The 18353-nt window shown below is 40.0% G+C and overlaps 1 protein-coding gene across 1 annotated transcript in view; it reads right to left on the bottom strand.

Annotated features, from left to right (window-relative positions):
• Positions 1 to 18353, bottom strand: part of LOC106508909 — a 62179-nt gene that overhangs the window by 41453 nt on the left and 2373 nt on the right. The window lies entirely within an intron of this gene.

Genomic DNA, 18353 nt, shown 5'->3' with positions numbered 1-18353 from the left:
CGGCTTAATCATTACTATAAAATACTTTAAAAGAGGCATTTCATGGGAAACAAAGCTATGTATTAATTACTGAGTAAAAAGACTACCTGTGAACAAATAGTAAAAATGTAGCAGAACATCTCAATTTCACCTGTTGGGCTGAAAGTGCAAGAGGAGGTGGTTTGACTGGACAGTGAGGGACTCCTATTGAAAGCCCCACCCACCACACAAGCAGGAGAGCCTGCCTTTCAGCCCTTCCTTAGATTTGTAAAGAAAAGCTTGAGAGAAAGACAGATCCTCTGTCACAGATCTGATCCCTATCTGGAAAACTGAAGTCTGGGTTTCTGAAAGTCACGTGTAGGCCAAGTTTGTTTATTTGTTTATTTATTTATTTATTTATTTATTTTTGTAGAAAGAGCATCCTACACTTAAGTGTATATTGAGCACGTACTGTGTCTTCAGGTGCTGACCTGGGCCCTGAATACTGCAGATGACAGAGATCTTATCCCTCATAGAGCTTACCTTCTGGAGGTGAGGGAGACAGATAAAACAGTAACTCAGAAACACCTAGAGGCAGAAAGAGATAGTACCATGGAGAATGCTAAATCAGGGAAGACAGATAGGAAGGGGCACTGCAGTTTTAATAGTGGTCAAGGAAGGCCCAGGTGAGAAAGATAACATTTAGCAAAGACTTGAAAGAGGCAAAGGAACATCCATGCAGATATCTGGGGACAGAGCAATCTGGGCTGAAGAAGAGCAAATGAAAAGGTCTTAGGCAGGAGAAGGAGCAGCTACAAGGCCAGCATGGTTTAGGCAGAGTGAGCGCTAGGGAGAGAGGGCAAAGAGGGGGTTCTAGGGCCCAGTTATTCATAGCAAGACCTTGACTTTGATTCTGAGAATGACCAGAAGCCATTGGAGAGTTTGAAACAGAAGAGCAATGTGATCTGCCCATGTTTGAATAGAATCACATTGGCTGGTCTGCTGAGGACAGACCAGTGGAAACCGGGACAGGAAGGGATTTGGAAGGGGGACCAGGGTTAGTTGTGAGATGCTCTGAAGTTAAAAAGAGTTGGAGGGGTCTAGAGTTCCAGAGAAAGATTTGGGAGTATTTCGCATATAGTTGATATTTAAAGCCATGAGACTAGATGCGATGGTCAAGGGAGTGAATGTAGATTCAGAAGAAAAAATGGTCCAAGGTCACTTCCTCAAGTGCACAACCTAGTTAGGAGGACAAGGAGGTGGGGAGAGGTCAGCAAGGATGTGAGAAGGAGCAGGTGGTGAGGGAGGAGTGTGGGGTCCTGGAAGCCAAGGGAAGAAAGTGTTTCCAGGAGAAGGGAGCAATGAACCGCTTCAGAAGTCCCCGTCAGTGATGCGAAACCTGAGAACAAACCATTGGGTTGAGCAGCATGGAGGCCACTGGTGAGCTTGACAGGAAGCGCTTTTAGTGGAGTGACTGGGGATAAAAACTTGACTGAAGTTCAATTGAGGGGAAATGAGAGGCAAGAAGCCAGCTTCTGCTCATGGCAGATTTATTTGCTGATGAGAATGATCCAGAAGAAAGGGGTGAATTGCTGGAGTGATGACTGTGGGAAGATGAGTGATAATGGGATCCAATGACTTTAAACAGGCACTGGGACAGTTAATCATCAGTAAGAAGAGAGGGCAGAGTAAACGGGAATGCAGCTTTCTGGCAAATGCGTGATGTAATGGGAGCTTGTGAAAGCTCTCTCATAATTACTTTTATTTTCTCAGTGGCCTGAGAGGGAAAGTCAGCACAGAGGATGGGGAGGAAGTATTGGGGTTATGTAAAGTACCTTAGTTTGTCTGTAGGTTGGCATCTGCCCTAAGTGGGACAGCATCTGAATCACTAGTTGGGATGAGCTACTGAGTTATTCAAGCGGGGCATGAACTAAATGGACAGTCAGAAGGTTCTTTTGTCTCCCAGCCACACATGGCTGTCACAGGCAGCTCTTACAAGCAAACACAATGGCAGCTCTCTGGTGCCATTGGAGGCCTCCAAGAAGTATCCACTGGCTTCACAGTGGCTCTGGGAGAAATTCATTCCTTTGCATCTGTAAGACTTTGTGGTATTAAATACTAAAATACAGAGCACCCCAAGTAGCAGTCATACCTTAAGTTATTCCTAGCTAATAATGTAACAGGGGTTGATTATCAGATAGTTTTCTAACCATGAAAGTCAACTGAGAACAAAGTCACACAGAAATAGGATATAGACTTTTGGCTCAAATCATGTGGCAGAGGAAGGGGAAGGATTTACATATAAGTTTTCCAGGAATCTAACCATTTTTAGGATGAGAGGGAAGGAGGACAAACATCACAGGATAAGGAGATGCTAAGAGATGCTGTGAAACCTTTCCATCCTCACACCTTTGGGTAGGTCAGGCACCATCCCTCAGTATTAACAGATCGGAAATTATCCAACACCTTGGCTTGCACCCAGTTTCTCGCACCTCCAAAAATAAAATAAAATAAAATAGGAGTTCCCATCATGGCGCAGCAGAAACGAATCCAACTAGGAACCATGAGGTTGTGGGTTCAATCCTTGGCCTTGCTCAGTGGGTTAAGGATCCAGCATTGCCGTGAGCTGTGGTGTAGGTCGCAGATGGGGCTCAGATCCAGTGTTGCTGTGGCTGTGGCATAGGCCAGCAGCTGCAGCTGCGATTAGACCCTTGCCTGGGAACCTCCATATGCCACAGGTGTGGCCCTAAAAACCAAAAAATAAAATAAAATAAAATAAAAACCCTATAGTGACTTCTATTTGAAATGTCTAGCAAACCACATTTTACTATCTCCAAATACTCTAATCAACCTGGAGGGAAAGGAGAAAGCACTGATGTCCTGGAAGAGTACTCTGGAAGTGCAGTATCACAGTGCACTTAAATTTAATCTCTATTAAAAATTGGGCTCATTTTAATCTCAGCCTAATTATTTCCTGCCCTAAAATCCTTGGATTCCTTTATCGCTGGTAAGAAAGCTGTAAGTTAAGCTACCGATATTTTCTTGTGTTAAAAATGCTTTGTGGCTCTGTATACACTATGTGTACATGCCCAAAGAAGTGGAGCACCTTGTTGAAAAGATTTCAAGATCGAGGCATTCGAGCATTATCCCCAGTGTGGGGCTCTTCCAAGCCTGGGGCTCTTGGCGACTGTAAAGATCACAGGCCCTCGAAGCTGGCCCTGTCCAAGTGTGGTCCCTATGACTTGAAGTTCCTGAGGTGACTGCTTTGTGCTTTTTTGGTCCTAAATTCTGTGGTGAGGAAGGACTCTGAGAAGTAGCCTGAGGGGGAAAGGGAGTGGCTTTGTCTTAAAATGAACCCATAACCCCACCCGCCATGCACCCCAAGTTAACCCCAGCCACCAAGACAAGTTCCCAGAGGTTGCAGGCCCCTTGTTACACAGTCTTTTATTTCACCTGGCCATTTGGAGGCTTCCCATTTCCTTGGGGTAGGATGTTGGGGGCGGCGGGGGAGGGGGGAGTCCTTTGAACTTGCTTTGACCTCTGTGCAAATATAAGAGAGGACCAGTGTGATTTGCACTGGACTCCGCACCCTTAGGAACAGAGGGTGCTGAAATTCATCTACCGTGAAAAATAGTACGATGCTCACTCAGCATTTACAGGTTGAAGAATGTTCTCTCCTCTTCAACAGAGGAGCAGAAGGAAATTCATTTGCTCTCTGCTCATCTGAATAAGCTCTGGATGTCATACTGTCACACGGCACAGAACCAGAAGGACAGAATTGATTTGACGGAGCCATTACATAGTGAAATCCCTCAACTAAGCTGGCAAGAGACATAAAACAAAACATATTGTACTCGGCAGACAGTATACATTATTATAAGAGCAACATATTACACAACAGTATGTACTTGAGTCCTCTGGTTTGATCAAGGGTATAAATATAAATGTGGTATTGGATTGCACATCTAACTGGGTTCCATGTTCTGTTAATGTTACATGTGGTTATAGAAGAAATTAATCTTCAGAAATGGTGTTTTCAAATTAATATTTTTTAATGAAAGATTAAAAAACAGTTTTTATACAAATTGGAGAAATCAATGGACCTAATCCCATTATTTTTCTTCATTCTACCAAAAATTAACACATTGTATATCAATTTAAAATACAAATAAATATCAATATCATATAGACCTATTATAATAAAATATAGGTTTAATTTGATAGAACTATATTATTTCAAGGTCAAAAAATCTTACAATAATGAAAAGATGCGGCAAGAATGAAATATTAGTTCTTTAGCACTTAGTCATCTCATTATGAGAATTACCATCATTTTAACGCTTGATTGTACATTTGCATATAATATCAGCATGGTTTCAACATAATGAAGTTTTATTATTATGCTACATTTGACTAGTTTTAAAACCTGCTAGCTATTAAAGATTGACAGGTAACTTTTTCCCCCTTGGAACTGATAATTAGTCTTGAACTCTAATTTTTCCCTTTACTCTCTTTTGATTTAAGCTTTGGCAAATTTAATAAATTTATTTTATTTATTGGATTCCCCAAATATTTGTTTCTATATAATAGTAGGATTTTTACCTCCATGTGATATAACACCAGATGTTTTGAGTCATCTAACTTGAGATTACAACTTATTCAATATAAACTTATCTTCCAAAACATATACTTACAAAACGATATATCTATTTAATACTTCATAGTATACAAAGCATCTATACATGATTTCATTTGCTTGTTCCTTGGAAGAATTCCATTTTATGGCTAAAGATTGGAGAGGTTATAATCAAACTTATAAGCTTTTGCACAACAAGGAAACCATAAACAAAATAAAAAGACAACCTACAGAATGGGAGAAAATATTTGCAAATGATACAACTGACAAAGGCTTGATTTTCAAAATATTCAAACACCTCATACAACTCAGTAACAAAAAAAAAAAAACAAACTACCCCATCAAAAAATGGGCAGAAGACCTAAACAGACATTTCTCCAAAGAGACATACAGATGGCCAATAAACACATGAAAAGATGCTCAACATCACTAATTATTAGAGAAATTCTAATCGAAACGACAATGAGATATTACCTCACATCAGTCAGAATGGCCACCATCAAAAAGTCTGTAAATAATAAATACTGGAAAGGATGTAAAGAAAAAGGAAGCCTCCTACGCTGTTGGTAGAAATATAAATTAGTATAGCCACTATGGAGAACAGTATGGAGATTACTCAAAAAACTAAAAACAGAGTTGCTGTATGATCCAGCAATCCCACTCCTGGGCGTATAACCAGACATAACTGTAATTTAAAAAAATACATGCATTCCTATGTTCATTGTAGAACTATTCACAATAGCCAATACATGGAAACACCTACATGTCCATCAACAGATGAATGGATTAAGATGTGATATATATTTGTGTGTATGTGTGTGTATATATACACACAATGGAATACTACCCAACCATAAAAAAGAATGGTGGCATTTGCAGCAACATGGATGCAACTAGAGATTCTCATAGTAAGTCAGTCAGAAAGAGATGAACACCATATGATATCACTTATATCTGGAATCTAATATACGGCACAAATGAATCTATCTACAAAACAGAAATAAACTCACAGACTTTGGAAAACAAACTTATAGTCACCAAAAGGAAAGGGTATGGAGGGATAAATTAGAAGTTCGGAATTAACAGCTAAAAACTACCATATATAAATAAACAATAAAGTCTTACTAGATAGCACAGAGAATTACATTCGATATCCTCTAATAAGTCATAATGGAAAAGAATTTTTCAAATAGGCTAAAAAAGATTAGAAAGGTTGAATAACAGATAACGGTGACACTGAACTCAAGCCAGTTCTTCCAAAGCAGTGATCTTAGACTTTTCACACTACAGTAACCATGGAGCCACTAAGTGTCTTGAAGAGAACTAAAATGCCCTTAATCTGAACTAAGGGAAAACTCAAAACTCAAATGCTAGCTACACATCTGCTGGACTTGTTAGTGAGAGCGTGAGGAATATTATTCAATCACGAACCTTTCTTCCGAGTCATCATCAACTACCTTAAGCTCAAATGCGATTTACAGGTGAAATATGCAATTAAACGTAACTCTATTTAAATGGCTATAAGCTTATGATAAGAAAGCATAGCCAAGCTTCTTCGAGGCAGTTGAAATAAGTTCTTTAAATTTTGGATCTCTCCAATTTCATTTCATATATTTCCACAGCTCATTTGAGATGTCTCCAGAAATTTTCCCAAGAAGGCTATCATGCTTTTTGTGGCGCCGCCCTGATGTTTATTACAGATAAATGAATTCAGTGATCTTTTTAGTGCTGTTTTTCTCTCTCTTTTCTGAAATGGAATAAAATTTGATGTATACTGAAACTTTGTAAACTGAAGCTTTTTCTGATAGTAGCCAGTAAGGTCTCTGACAGAGAAGATATTTTTTGATGTGGAGTAAGTGGAGGTTTCTGAAGAACAAGGAATATATCTGAAGTGGGATGTAACTTGGTTCATCTGAGATAAAAGTTCAGCCAATGCACATGCGCAATATCTATTTTTCTGAGAAAAGGAATTCTCTTTTTAACTTCCCTAGTAGTCTACATTTTGTTTACCATTTGGGAACCAGTGCCTGGCATATGACAGCTGTTTTGTAATATTTGTTATGTAGAAGGAAAGAAATTGCATCTGTTCTTGAATCTGTATCTGGATTTTAACAATGAATCCCCCTCCCAATCTGACTTCATGATGCAATGCCATCAGAAGTTTTATCATGAAATAAAATGTAAGAGGTAATAATCTTATTTTTCCTGCACATCATTTTTTTCTGCATGATGCAGAGATATTATTTCTTTAAATGACTTTCAAAGCCACATTTTTCTTGCTGATACTGTTGAAGTGAATTTAACAGCACTTGTTCAGAATTTAGCTATTAGTTTTCAGGCTTCAAGATCATTCTTTGCATTGAAAACCTGAAAGCTGATTTAGCTTAGGGGCTTTTGCATTAGTAACACAACAGATTACTGTGTTCCCTGTAAGTAATTCCATTTTAAATGATAAATAATATAACTGGCCTTTGTATTTCATTTTTCTCAAAAATTTATATAGTTTAGGAGCTCCTCTGACCTCATGTAAAGCCAGTCTCCATACTTCTGTTATAAGTACACTTTTCTATGAACAAGTCATCCCTGATCTAATGCTTAGTATATAGTAAGTGCTCATTAATTTTAAAAAGATAATAAAATGTATAGCAGGTATAAATTGAGGAGACACTGATCAGACATATGCAAAACACATCTTTCTTTGACCTCATCCTTATTCTCACACCCTCTTCCCAGTGACAACAGAAAACACTTGATCCTACCACTTAAAAGTAATTTCTTCCCATTTTAAACAGTCATTTAAAATGAACCCATTAGTCTTTCTGTTTCTCTCCTTATTCCGGGAGGTGCAGGGACAAGTTTATAAGACCTCATGATAGAACAGAAGAGGTGTTTCAGCCTCTCCCTGTCCTGTAAGTCCTTCCTGGATTGACTGCTATGTTGCTTGGTCACATGATCTCTGGGCATCCAGGATGGGGAACCCTAGGGTCCTGCAGTTGGTTCTGACTTGAGGGCTCTGTGACCCTCCCCCACTGCTGTGTCCTGACCCCAGGCAATTGCCGACCATCAGACTATTCAGTGTTTCTAAATGAATAAATGTACATCTCATGGTTAAACACCACCCCTTCTCTCCTTCCAAACCTATCTTTTCCACCTTGTTCTGTTCCATCATAAATCATTTAGGTGGTAAGTCAGGGGAGAGGAAGATATTGGTGAGAGTGAGCAGGGGTAGGGGAGAGGAGTGTCACTATTATCACTGTTATAATGGAGAGGTCATGGTAATTCTAATAAAGTAATTTTTAAGCCACGCCCAGGGCACATGGAAGTTCCCGAGCCAGGGAAGGAACCGGCACCACAGAAGTGAGCCGAGCCATAGCAATGACAATGCCAGATCCCTAAACACTAGGCCATCAGGGAACTCCAGGGATTTTTAATCTGGGAGAATATTAAATGTCATTTTGCTGTTATTTATTCCTTCTATTAGAAAGATAATATGACTGTATCATAATCAAGTTGAAGGAGAAAAAAGAAAAACATTAATTTCACTATTCTTTTTTTTTTTTTTTTTTTTTTTTTTTGTCTTTTTGCCATTTCTTGGACTGCTCCTGCGGCATATGGAGGTTCCCAGGCTAGGGGTCGAATCGGAGCTGTAGCCACCTGCCTACCAGAGCCACAGCAACGCAGGATCTGAGCCGTGTCTGCAACCTACACCATAGCTCACGGCAACACTGGATCCTTAACCCACTGAGCAAGGTCAGGGATCGAACCCGCAACCTCATGGTTCCTAGTTGGATTCATTAACCACTGAGCCACGATCGGAACTCCAATTTCACTATTCTAACCCAATTTCTATTAACGTGTTGGAATATATTTCTTCTATTCTATCTCCCAGTCATAAAAATTTAAATTGAAAACACAGTTTGTTAAAATATTTAATTATTTCTTCTATTGGAGACTAATACGTGAAAGCAAATGTACTCCATTATTCCATTACCTAATATTTACTGAGTCCCAAATATACACGAACCATGTGTGAGGTACCATGAAGACATGAAAGATAAATCAAGCACACTTCCTACCCTCCAGAATCTTACAACCTTGAAGGAGAAGTAGGACTTGTAGGTCAATATGTTAAAGGCAGCAAGTAAGAAAAGTCATGATAGAGACAGAGACAAACTGCTCTGGGGAATCCATCTCTGCAATATCACTTGAAAATAGGTGGGAATCACATGCCAGCAGGCTGAGTCATCAATGATGTCGGTATGAATGTCAAGGTATTTTTAATGACTTCATCATATGGCATATTACAATGGTCATTAACAGTAATATTTTCTACTAGATGTTTTTTTCCGCTCAGCATCTATTTTCTTGGTTTTATGCACTCATTAAGCAAATGACATCATCTACAAGATTTCCTGACTCACGTTGGAACGCTCTGCTGCTTTCAGATGCCATTTTCTGAGCTTATATTCATTATACTTCTCTCTGGATAACTTAAAGTGATGTAGTCGATGTAATAAATATTAAGGAATTCCCAAGTACTTCAGTTTTTCCCATGCTCTAAAGAGAGGCGGTGACAGTCAAATCTGCATCTTTTCAAATCATGTCATTTTTTTTTTTCTCCTATGTGGGGTCGCCATAGTCTTCAAACCAGACATCATTGTCATCACTTTATGTGGGCCTAATTTTACTAAATATGTTTGATCTTGGACTAAAGTAATGACTCATCTTGTTTACCATTTTTATGCCAAATGATAAAGTTGCTGTTGTGTGGCTCATAAATATTTTATTAGTTTTAATATATGCATCAAGCCAGTGAGGTATCTTATTTTCATGGATTTATTACAACAATTTACGTAGTCGTAGTAATAAAAATTTGCATTTAAATAATTCCTTTCTCCTGGGAACTCTGAGTACTTTTGCACATCAATTAATGCTGGATGGCAGCATCATTATTCCCAGTTTTATTTTATTATTCCATCTTTATAATGCGTTGCTTTGGGGTTTTGTTTCTAGCCAATGTCAATCACTGGGCTGGCTATTATCAGTCTTCCAAAACCAGCTTTTTTTTTTTTTTTAAGGATTAATTACATAACAGATTGATATCGCTCAGTAGAAACTCCATGATTGAAAGCTCTGCTTTCACCAGATATAGATTAAAAGCTACGCCCTGGCTTCACTTTCAATCAAAATCTTATCTATACATTCAAAATTACGTGTTATTAAAAATTGTCGAGTTATTTTTCTATCATTAACACTTTTTCCTTTCTAATCACCAAATTAATCATGTAAAGGAGTTATTTATACACTAAGAAACAGTACCTTTAAAAGCATCATCTTCAGAGCTGTAGCATTTCTCTTCTCTAAAAGTGTTGCAGGAAGGGGGAGGCCTTTTCAAGGCCCGAGCGTGGGCTCTTGTCTAACACTCGAAAATGAACTGTCTGAGGGAGACATACCTACTGACAAAGCAAAAGACTTTTCTGGGAAGGGGCTCCTGGGAGGAGAGCAGTAGGGTAAGGGAACCAGTTGCTTGCAGCCTCAGATAATGAGGTTAGTTTCAGGTTGTCTCTGGCCAATCATCTTGCTTGGCTTATATTGGTCCGAGTCAGAGCCCTTCCTGGCAGCACTGGCATCTCTCGGCCAACATGGATTCCAGCGCCAAGGATTCTGGGAGGTTGGTCGTCTCCTCTCTCCTACGGGCCCCTCCCAAATCCTCCTGGTTAGTTTTCAGGGCAGCACCATGTTCTTTATTGGGTCCTCCAGTTATGAGACAACTCATGCAAGCAGTTATTATCATGCCTGCCCAAGGTAGGAGCTTTCAGTCAATGGTTCCCTAACAAAAGCAGAGGTGCTTAAAGTGGGATTCAGAGACAGGCTTCAAGGGTCTGTGAATTTCTGGAATTTCCTAAAAGGGAAAGAACAAAACACGAGAGGTCTTTACAGTGGGTGGTGCTGTTAGGAAACCATTAATGGGAACCACCTGTCTTGGTCAGGTGCAATAATAACCACTTGCCTGCACACTGTCTCACAAGAGGAGGTGCCGATAAGGAACATGGTGGTACTGGTGCTGCTGCTGGTGGTGTTGCTGCTGCTGGTGCTGCTGCTGCTGCTGCTGGTGTTGGTGCTGCTGGTGCTGCTGCTGCTGGTGGTGGTGCTGCTGAAAACTAACTCAGAGAATTCGGGAGGGGCTGAAGGAGACCCCAGTCCGTAGTGTGTCCTATCAACCTTCCTGAAGCCCTCACAGCCTCCCTGGAATCCCTCTTGGCTGAGAGGTGCACCACCAGGAAGGGCCCTGAGCCAGACCAAATATGGACACGAGCTGGATAATTGCCCAGAGACCACCTGAAACTAATACCATTCCCATACCATCTGAGGCTGCAAGCCACGTGGCAGAGAATTCTCCTGGGTTCCCTGACCTTGCTGCTCTCTGCCCAGGAGCCTCTTCCGAATAAAGTCTTTTGCTTCATCAGCACATGCATCTCCTCAGACACTTCCCAGTGTTAGACAAGAGCCCATGCTCAGGCCCTGGAAGGAAGTCCCCCCTTCCTTCAACAGTGCAAGACTTTTGAACCTGCTTCTCTGGGGGTTGGGGAGGGATCTGCCTGGGCCTGGGATTCATTTTTGTTTTGAGAATCCAACATGGGCCCGGCTTTGAGGCTTCTCTGGGAATGACTGTGAATTCAGAGCTACTTCCCTGATCCTCTTTTCCCACTTTAGAAAAAAAAAAAATATGATTCTGTTATGCTTAGTTGCTTATATTAACTTCTTTCTCTTAGAAATTACCATCAGAATGGTTAGAAAATCCTATTAAATTCTTCATCTATGGCCTTTGTTATTTTAATGTTTTAAACAAATAATTCGCAAATGTGACTCTTCTGTTTTAGAAGGAAAGTTACATGAGGAAGAATAGAGGAAATATCAGGCTTTTAGTTTCTGACCATAGTCACTGTGCACACATTTCTGTCAAATTCCAAAACAGTGAATTACTGTAACTTAGTTCTGTCAAGTGCCCACTTTCAAGAATCTATACTATTGCATATTTTATGAATTTGCTTTTGAAGCCACTATCTCATTTCTGGCTACTCCAGGGAAATCCCAAACCACTGGATATTTTAGCATTAGCCAAAGTCTTCCAATCTACAAATTTGGTTTGAAATCTCAAGTCTTGCATATGCTACGTTCAGCTATTTAAAACAAGCAAATACATAGAAGATGAAACTACATTTTTATTTCAGGTGTTAGACTATTTCAACTATTTCATCAAACGGGAGTTTTGATGATGGAAATTCTAATAATTTTTATTGATTGCGTATCATGTGCAGAACACTCGTAAGTGGAGTAAAAAGAAATATGGTTAAGCTACCAAAGTTGGATGCCAGGCATTTTTTAAAACATAGTTTCTAAAGATCAAGATAATCCTGTAAACTAAGAATTGTTTTGTTTTGTTTTGTCTTTTTTAGGGCGGCACCCGAGGCATATGGAGGTCTCCAGGCTAGAGGTCAAACTGGAACTGTAGTCACCAGCCTACACCACAGCCACAGCAACACAGGATCCGAGCTGCATCTGCAACCTACACCACAGCTCATGGCAACACCAGATCCTTAACCCACTGAGCGAGACCAGGGATAAAAACTGCGTCCTCATGGATACCAGTCAGATTCATTTCCCCTGAGCCACAACAGGAACTCCCTAAGAATTATTTTTGCAGACAAGAAATTGATGCTCAGAAAAGTTTAATAAGTGATTTGACTTTGCCCAGTTTATTAAATATAAAACCATGGTTCAAACCCAGCTGCTAATTCCAAATCCCTCACTCTTTTGACTACCTTAATAATTACTGTCCTCTTAAAGGACTGGGTCACTTTTTTTTTTAGGGCTGCACCCGTGGCATGTGGAAGTTCCCAGGCTAGTGGTCCAATCAGAGCTACAGCTGCTGACCTACACCACAGCTCACAGCAACGCAAGATCTGAGTGAGGCCAGGGATCAACCCATATCTTCATGGATCCTAGTTGGGTTCGTTACTGCTGAGCCACAATGGGAACTCCAGGACTGGGTCACTTTTTTGAGTTTTAGTTAGGTTTTGTTTCTTTTAAGGGTTGAACCATTTTGGATAAAAACTCATTGTTCAATGACTCAAATATCACTCAAATTTTAAGGGAGCCTCTCCTTAAATTTAATATTAGAAATATTTAGACAGTGTTTTACCATTTTTTTAGACTGTGGGTCTTTTGGATGCAATAATATGAAAGATTATACCTCTTCGCTTTGTTATTTCCTGTTTTTTATTTAGCCAAGATATAAACCTGTTCAGTGCATAACCTCTTCAGTTATTTTGAACAAATTAACAAAGTGAGTCAGTCTAAGCAAAAAGCAGTACCTATTAGAATGGCTAAAATCCACAAACTGATTGTATCAAATGCTAGCAAGAATGTGGAGCAACAGTAATTCTCGTCCATTGCTACTGGGACTGGAAAATGGTGTACAGCCACTTTGGAAGACCATGTGGCAGCTTCCTACAAAGCTAACAGGGTCTAATCATGCAATCTAGCAATCGCACTCCTTCGCATTTACCCAAATGAGCTCAAAACATGGGCAGACAAAAACCTACCACATGTGTTTATAGCAGTTTTAGTCATAATTGCCAAACTGGAAGAAACCAAGATGTTCGTAAGATGTTGAATGGAGAAACAAACTGTGGTACATGCACACAATGGAATATTATTCAGTGATTTAAAAAATGACCTATCAAAACACAAAAAGACATGGAAGAAGCCAAAATGAAAATTTTAGTGAAAGAAGCCAGTCTGAAAGGTCAGTATTCTGTATGAGGCCAACTATATGACATTCTGGAAAGGGCAACAGTATGTAGACAGCAAAAAAAAAAAAAAAAAAAAAAAAAAAAAATTTGGTGGCTGCCAGAAGTTAGGGAGGTGAGGAAGAAAAGGGTTGGACAGGGGAAGCACAGGGATTTTTACGGCAGTGAAATTATTAGGTATGACACTGTAATGGTGGCTACATGGCATTACTTAAAAAAAGAAGAAAAAGAAACTCTGCTTCCTGTACTCACAACACTTCAGACAACAAATGTGTGGGGGTTTTCTACCACCAACCCCTTCTCCAACTTCCAGATACCAAAAGGGTGTCCTACAATTCAATTCTGATTCTAACTACCCAGAGTTAGCGCAGACACCACACAAGGTCTCAGTGACATAAGACTGCCCCCACTTTGGATGCCCGTCAGAAGTAATGGGCCCACCAGGTTCATACTTCATTCTGACTCGGCTATAACTCCCACAACTTTGTCCTCTGGCTTGATAATTTGCAGTAAAAACTCAAAGAACTGAGGGAAACATGTAGACCAGTGTATTATAAAGGATGTATATGAACATCCAGATGAAGAGGTACATAGAGCAAGGTGCAGAATGTTCCCCAGTGCAAGAACCTCTGTCCCGTGGAGCTGGGGTGTGCCACCCTCCCAGCACATGGCTGTATTCACCAACCCAAGCTCTCAAAACCCCTTAGTTTATGGATTTTTTTTTATAAGCTTCATCATGTCAGCATGATTGATTATTAACTCAATCTCCAGCCTCTCTCCCTCCCCCTGAGGATGGAGGGTGGATGAAAGTTCCAAGCTTTGTGGCTTGGTCTTTCTGGTGATGTGGCCCCATTCTGAAGCTATTCAGAGGCCCACTCAGAGTCACCTCCTTAGAACAAAACACACTCCTGTCACCCAGGAATTTCCAAGGCATTAAGGAAGCTCTGTGTAAGGTTCTCCTATCACCCCATTACTCAGGAAATTATGAAGGAGCCCTATGTCAGGAATTGGGGATGAAAGACTAGATATTAGAACAAAAGATTCTCCTAGCACCCAGTCAGTCAGGAAATTACAGGGTTTTAGGAACGCTGCTTCAGGAACTGGGAGAAGATACCAAATATATATTCCTTATTTATTTCACCGGTGGATACGTGACAAATACATTTGGCAAAACCCAAAGAACTGTACAACACAAAGACAGACCCTAATGTAAACTTTCGTTAATAATAATGTAACAATATGGGTTCTTTAATCATGACACATGTTATCATGCTAATGCAAGATGTTAATAATTGGGGGATCTGTGAACTGAGGAAAAAGGGGGTATATAGGAGCTTTCTCTACTATCTGCTTAATCATCTATGAACCTAAAACTGCTCTAACAAAACCAAGTCTATTAATTTTTTTAAAAAGGAAAATAAATTTTAATAGAGCTAATAAAGTTGGTTGTCGAACAGGTCAATGAAAAAGTTAATGTAACATTTAATAACATGATAAGCTAAGGTGCAGAAAGAATCTAATCAAAAGGAAACTCTCCTACATTGTTGGTAAGAATGTAAATTTGTGCAGCCACTATGGAGAACAGTATGGAGGTTCCTCAAAATACTAAAGACAGAGTTGCCATGTGATCCAACAATCCTACTCTTGGGCATATGCTCCCCCTCCAAAAAAAATTCGAAAAGATGCATGCACCCTTGTGTTCATTGCAGTACTAATTACAATAGCCAAGGGGAGTTCCCATCATGGCGCAGTGGTTAACGAATCCGACTAGGAACCATGAGGTTGCAGGTTCGGTCCCTGCCCTTGCTCAGTGGGTTAACGATCCCGCATTGCCGTGAGCTGTGGTGTAGGTTGCAGACGCGGCTCGGATCCCGCGTTGCTGTGGCTCTGGCGTAGGCGGGCGGCTACAGCTCCGATTAGACCCCTAGCCTGGGAACCTCCATATGCCGCGGGAGCGGCCCAAAGGAATAGCAAAAAAAAAAAGACAAAAAAAAAATTACAATAGCCAAGACATAGAAGCAATCTAAATGTCCATCTACAAAGGGATGAAGAAGATGTAATGCACATATATATATGATGGAATATTACTCAGCCATAAAAAAGAATGAAATAATGCCATTTGCAGCAACATAGATGGTCCTAGAGGTTATCATACTAAGTGAAGTCTGAAAAAAAAAGACAAATACCATATGATGTGACTTATATGTGTAATCTAAAATACGGCACAAATGAACTTACCTACCAAACAGAAACAGACTCATAGACATAGAAAACAGACTTATGATTGCCAAGGAGGCAAGGGGGTAGGGGAGGGATGGATTGGGAGTTTGGGATTAGCAGGTGCAAACTATTATATGTAGAATAGATAAACAAGAAGGTTCTATTGTATAGCACAGGAAACTATATGCAATATCCTGTGATAAACCGTAATGGAAAAGAATATGAAAAGAATGCACACATACACACATATATATAACTAACTTTGCTCTACAGCAGAAACTAATACAACATTGTAAATCGACTATATGGCAATAAAATAAAAAATTTTAAAAAGAAAAAAAAATCTAATCAAATCACTGTTTAATAGGTGATCAGAACTCTCTGCTATGAGACCATACCAGAAGAAGCCACGGTCTCTGTGCAATTGGGACTAACATACAAAAGAAAGTCTACACTGATGTAAACCATGGGCAGATAGAGATGAGGAAAGTAATGCTATACACTTTCAAAACCAGTGACTCCCTCAGGTCTTGTTTTATTTTCACAGAGTTTATTCTGTCTGAACTTGGAAATCTCATCATGGTTATGTCCAAGTTATAAAAGCAAACTAAGATGTCCATAGAGAAATAAAGGTAGAAGTAACTGTTTATGTCAATCTAAGCTGTACTAGCTGGCACTCTTGCAGAGGAGACAGGCTGCCCTGTATTTTGTTATTTATGCTTCATATCCTTTTCATTCTACGCTTCGATGCAAGTTACCTTCTTGCCTCACATTCGTTTTCAAATAGTGCTCAGAATCGTTCAATCTGAGCAGCAGGAGGACACCAGGGAGACTAGGGCACTCCCAAACCTGAGTTTTTATGTCTAGAATTCTTACTTTTCATTTTATAGAACTGGTACTCATATATCAATGATGAGAAATTTAAACATAAAATGTATGCTTTTAATCCTTAAATGGGTTATAGTCACGTAGGGGAGAGCTTTAGTTCAGTCTCCTGTCTCTGTGGAACACAGACTCAGCCAAAGCAGACTCTATCCAAGTTCGGGATGCAAGTCTTACGATACTGAATCCAGTACTCTTTTCATAAAAGTGCACGATCTTGAAAGGATCTAAATGCCTTAGATCTTAACCTGTCCCGTAAGGAGTGAGTTCATCCTCTAAGAGCTGACTCCATAACCGCACCTCTGGAGTCTGATATTCCAGTCTGCAAAGCCAGAACTGGGCTCTACAATTTTAGTAAATATGAGTTTAAATTATTACAAAAGTAACATGTAATCATCATAGAAAATTAAACAGAAGAAGCAGGAGGAGGGGGTGGTGGAGGGATGGACAGAGAGTTTGGGATTAGCAGATGCAAACTATTACACATAGAATGGATAAACAAGGTCCTACTGTACAGCACAGGGAACTATATTCAATATTCTGAGATTTAACCATAATGGAAAAGAATATGGCGTTCCCACTGTGGCTCAGTGATAACGAACCCAACTAGTATCCCTGAGGATGCAGGTTTGATCCCTGGCTCCGCTCAGTCAGTCAAGGATCCAGCATTGCCATGAGCCGAGGCACAGGTCACAGACATGGCTCAGATCCCACATTGCTGTGGCTGTGGTGCAGGCCGGCAGCTGCAGCTCCAATTCAATCCTAGCCCGGGAACTTCCATTTAGGGCGAGTGTGGCCCTAAAAGGACTCTCTGTCTCTCCCTCTCTCTGTCTGTCTGTCTCTCTCTATATATATATATACTTTAAAAATGTATAAATAGATATATGTATAACTGAATCACTTTGCTGTACAGCAGAAATTAACACGGCATTGTAAATCAACTATACTTCAATTTAAAAAAGAAGCAGGAGGAAGAGCAGAAGTTAGAAGATGAAGAGGGAGAGAGGAAGGACGGGAGAGAAGAAAGGAGGGAGATAAGAGAGAGGGGGAGAAGGTGGAAAGGAAGGAAGGAGGGAAAAATGAAAAATCATTTATAATCTCAACACTCTGAGGCAAGGAACATAAGCATTTTAGTCTTTTAACATCATGGATGAGTTGTCATGTTCTTCTCACTCTTGTAACTTGCCTTTTTCTATTTAACATCTTTGTACAGGAGGCAGTGTAGGCAGTGATAGAAGGTGGCAGAAACTATATAGGTAGCGGACGAGAGTGTAAGTTCCAGAACTACACTGCCCGGTTAACATCCTGGCCCAGCTTCTCACTAGCTGTGTGAGCCTGAGCAGCCTACTCGACCTTGCTGTTATCTTAGTTTCCTGGCTATAAAATGGAGATTAATAACAGAAGCTACTTCTTCACAGAGTTTTCCATGAGGATTCAATGGCTTAATATATCTGAACCATGTATAATACTGCCTGGCACAAAATACATCCTCTATCAAGGGGCAGTACACTTTTTTTCAGTAAAGACCCAGATTGTAAATATTTTAGGCCTTGCAAGTTCATATAGTTTCTGCCACAACTCCTCAATGCTGCCTTTTGGCACAAAAGCAGCCATAAATGAACGAGCGTGGGGCTGGGTTCCAGTTAAACTTTATGGACAGTGAATTTGAGTTTCATATCGTTTTCACATGTCATGAAATACTCTTCTTTTGGTGATTTGGACCATTAAAAAATGTAAAAACCATTTTAGCTCATGAGCTGTGCAAAAATCGGCAGTGGACTAGGCCTTTGAGCCAGAGTTTGCTAACCTCTGTTCTATATAATTAGCAGATGTTATTATGTCTC

Source organism: Sus scrofa, chromosome 1 (assembly GCF_000003025.6).
Source record: "Sus scrofa isolate TJ Tabasco breed Duroc chromosome 1, Sscrofa11.1, whole genome shotgun sequence".
NCBI classification, from domain to species: domain Eukaryota; kingdom Metazoa; phylum Chordata; class Mammalia; order Artiodactyla; family Suidae; genus Sus; species Sus scrofa.
The sequence above is the reverse complement of the archived record's forward strand: the minus strand, read 5'-3'. Positions and strand labels throughout refer to the sequence as shown.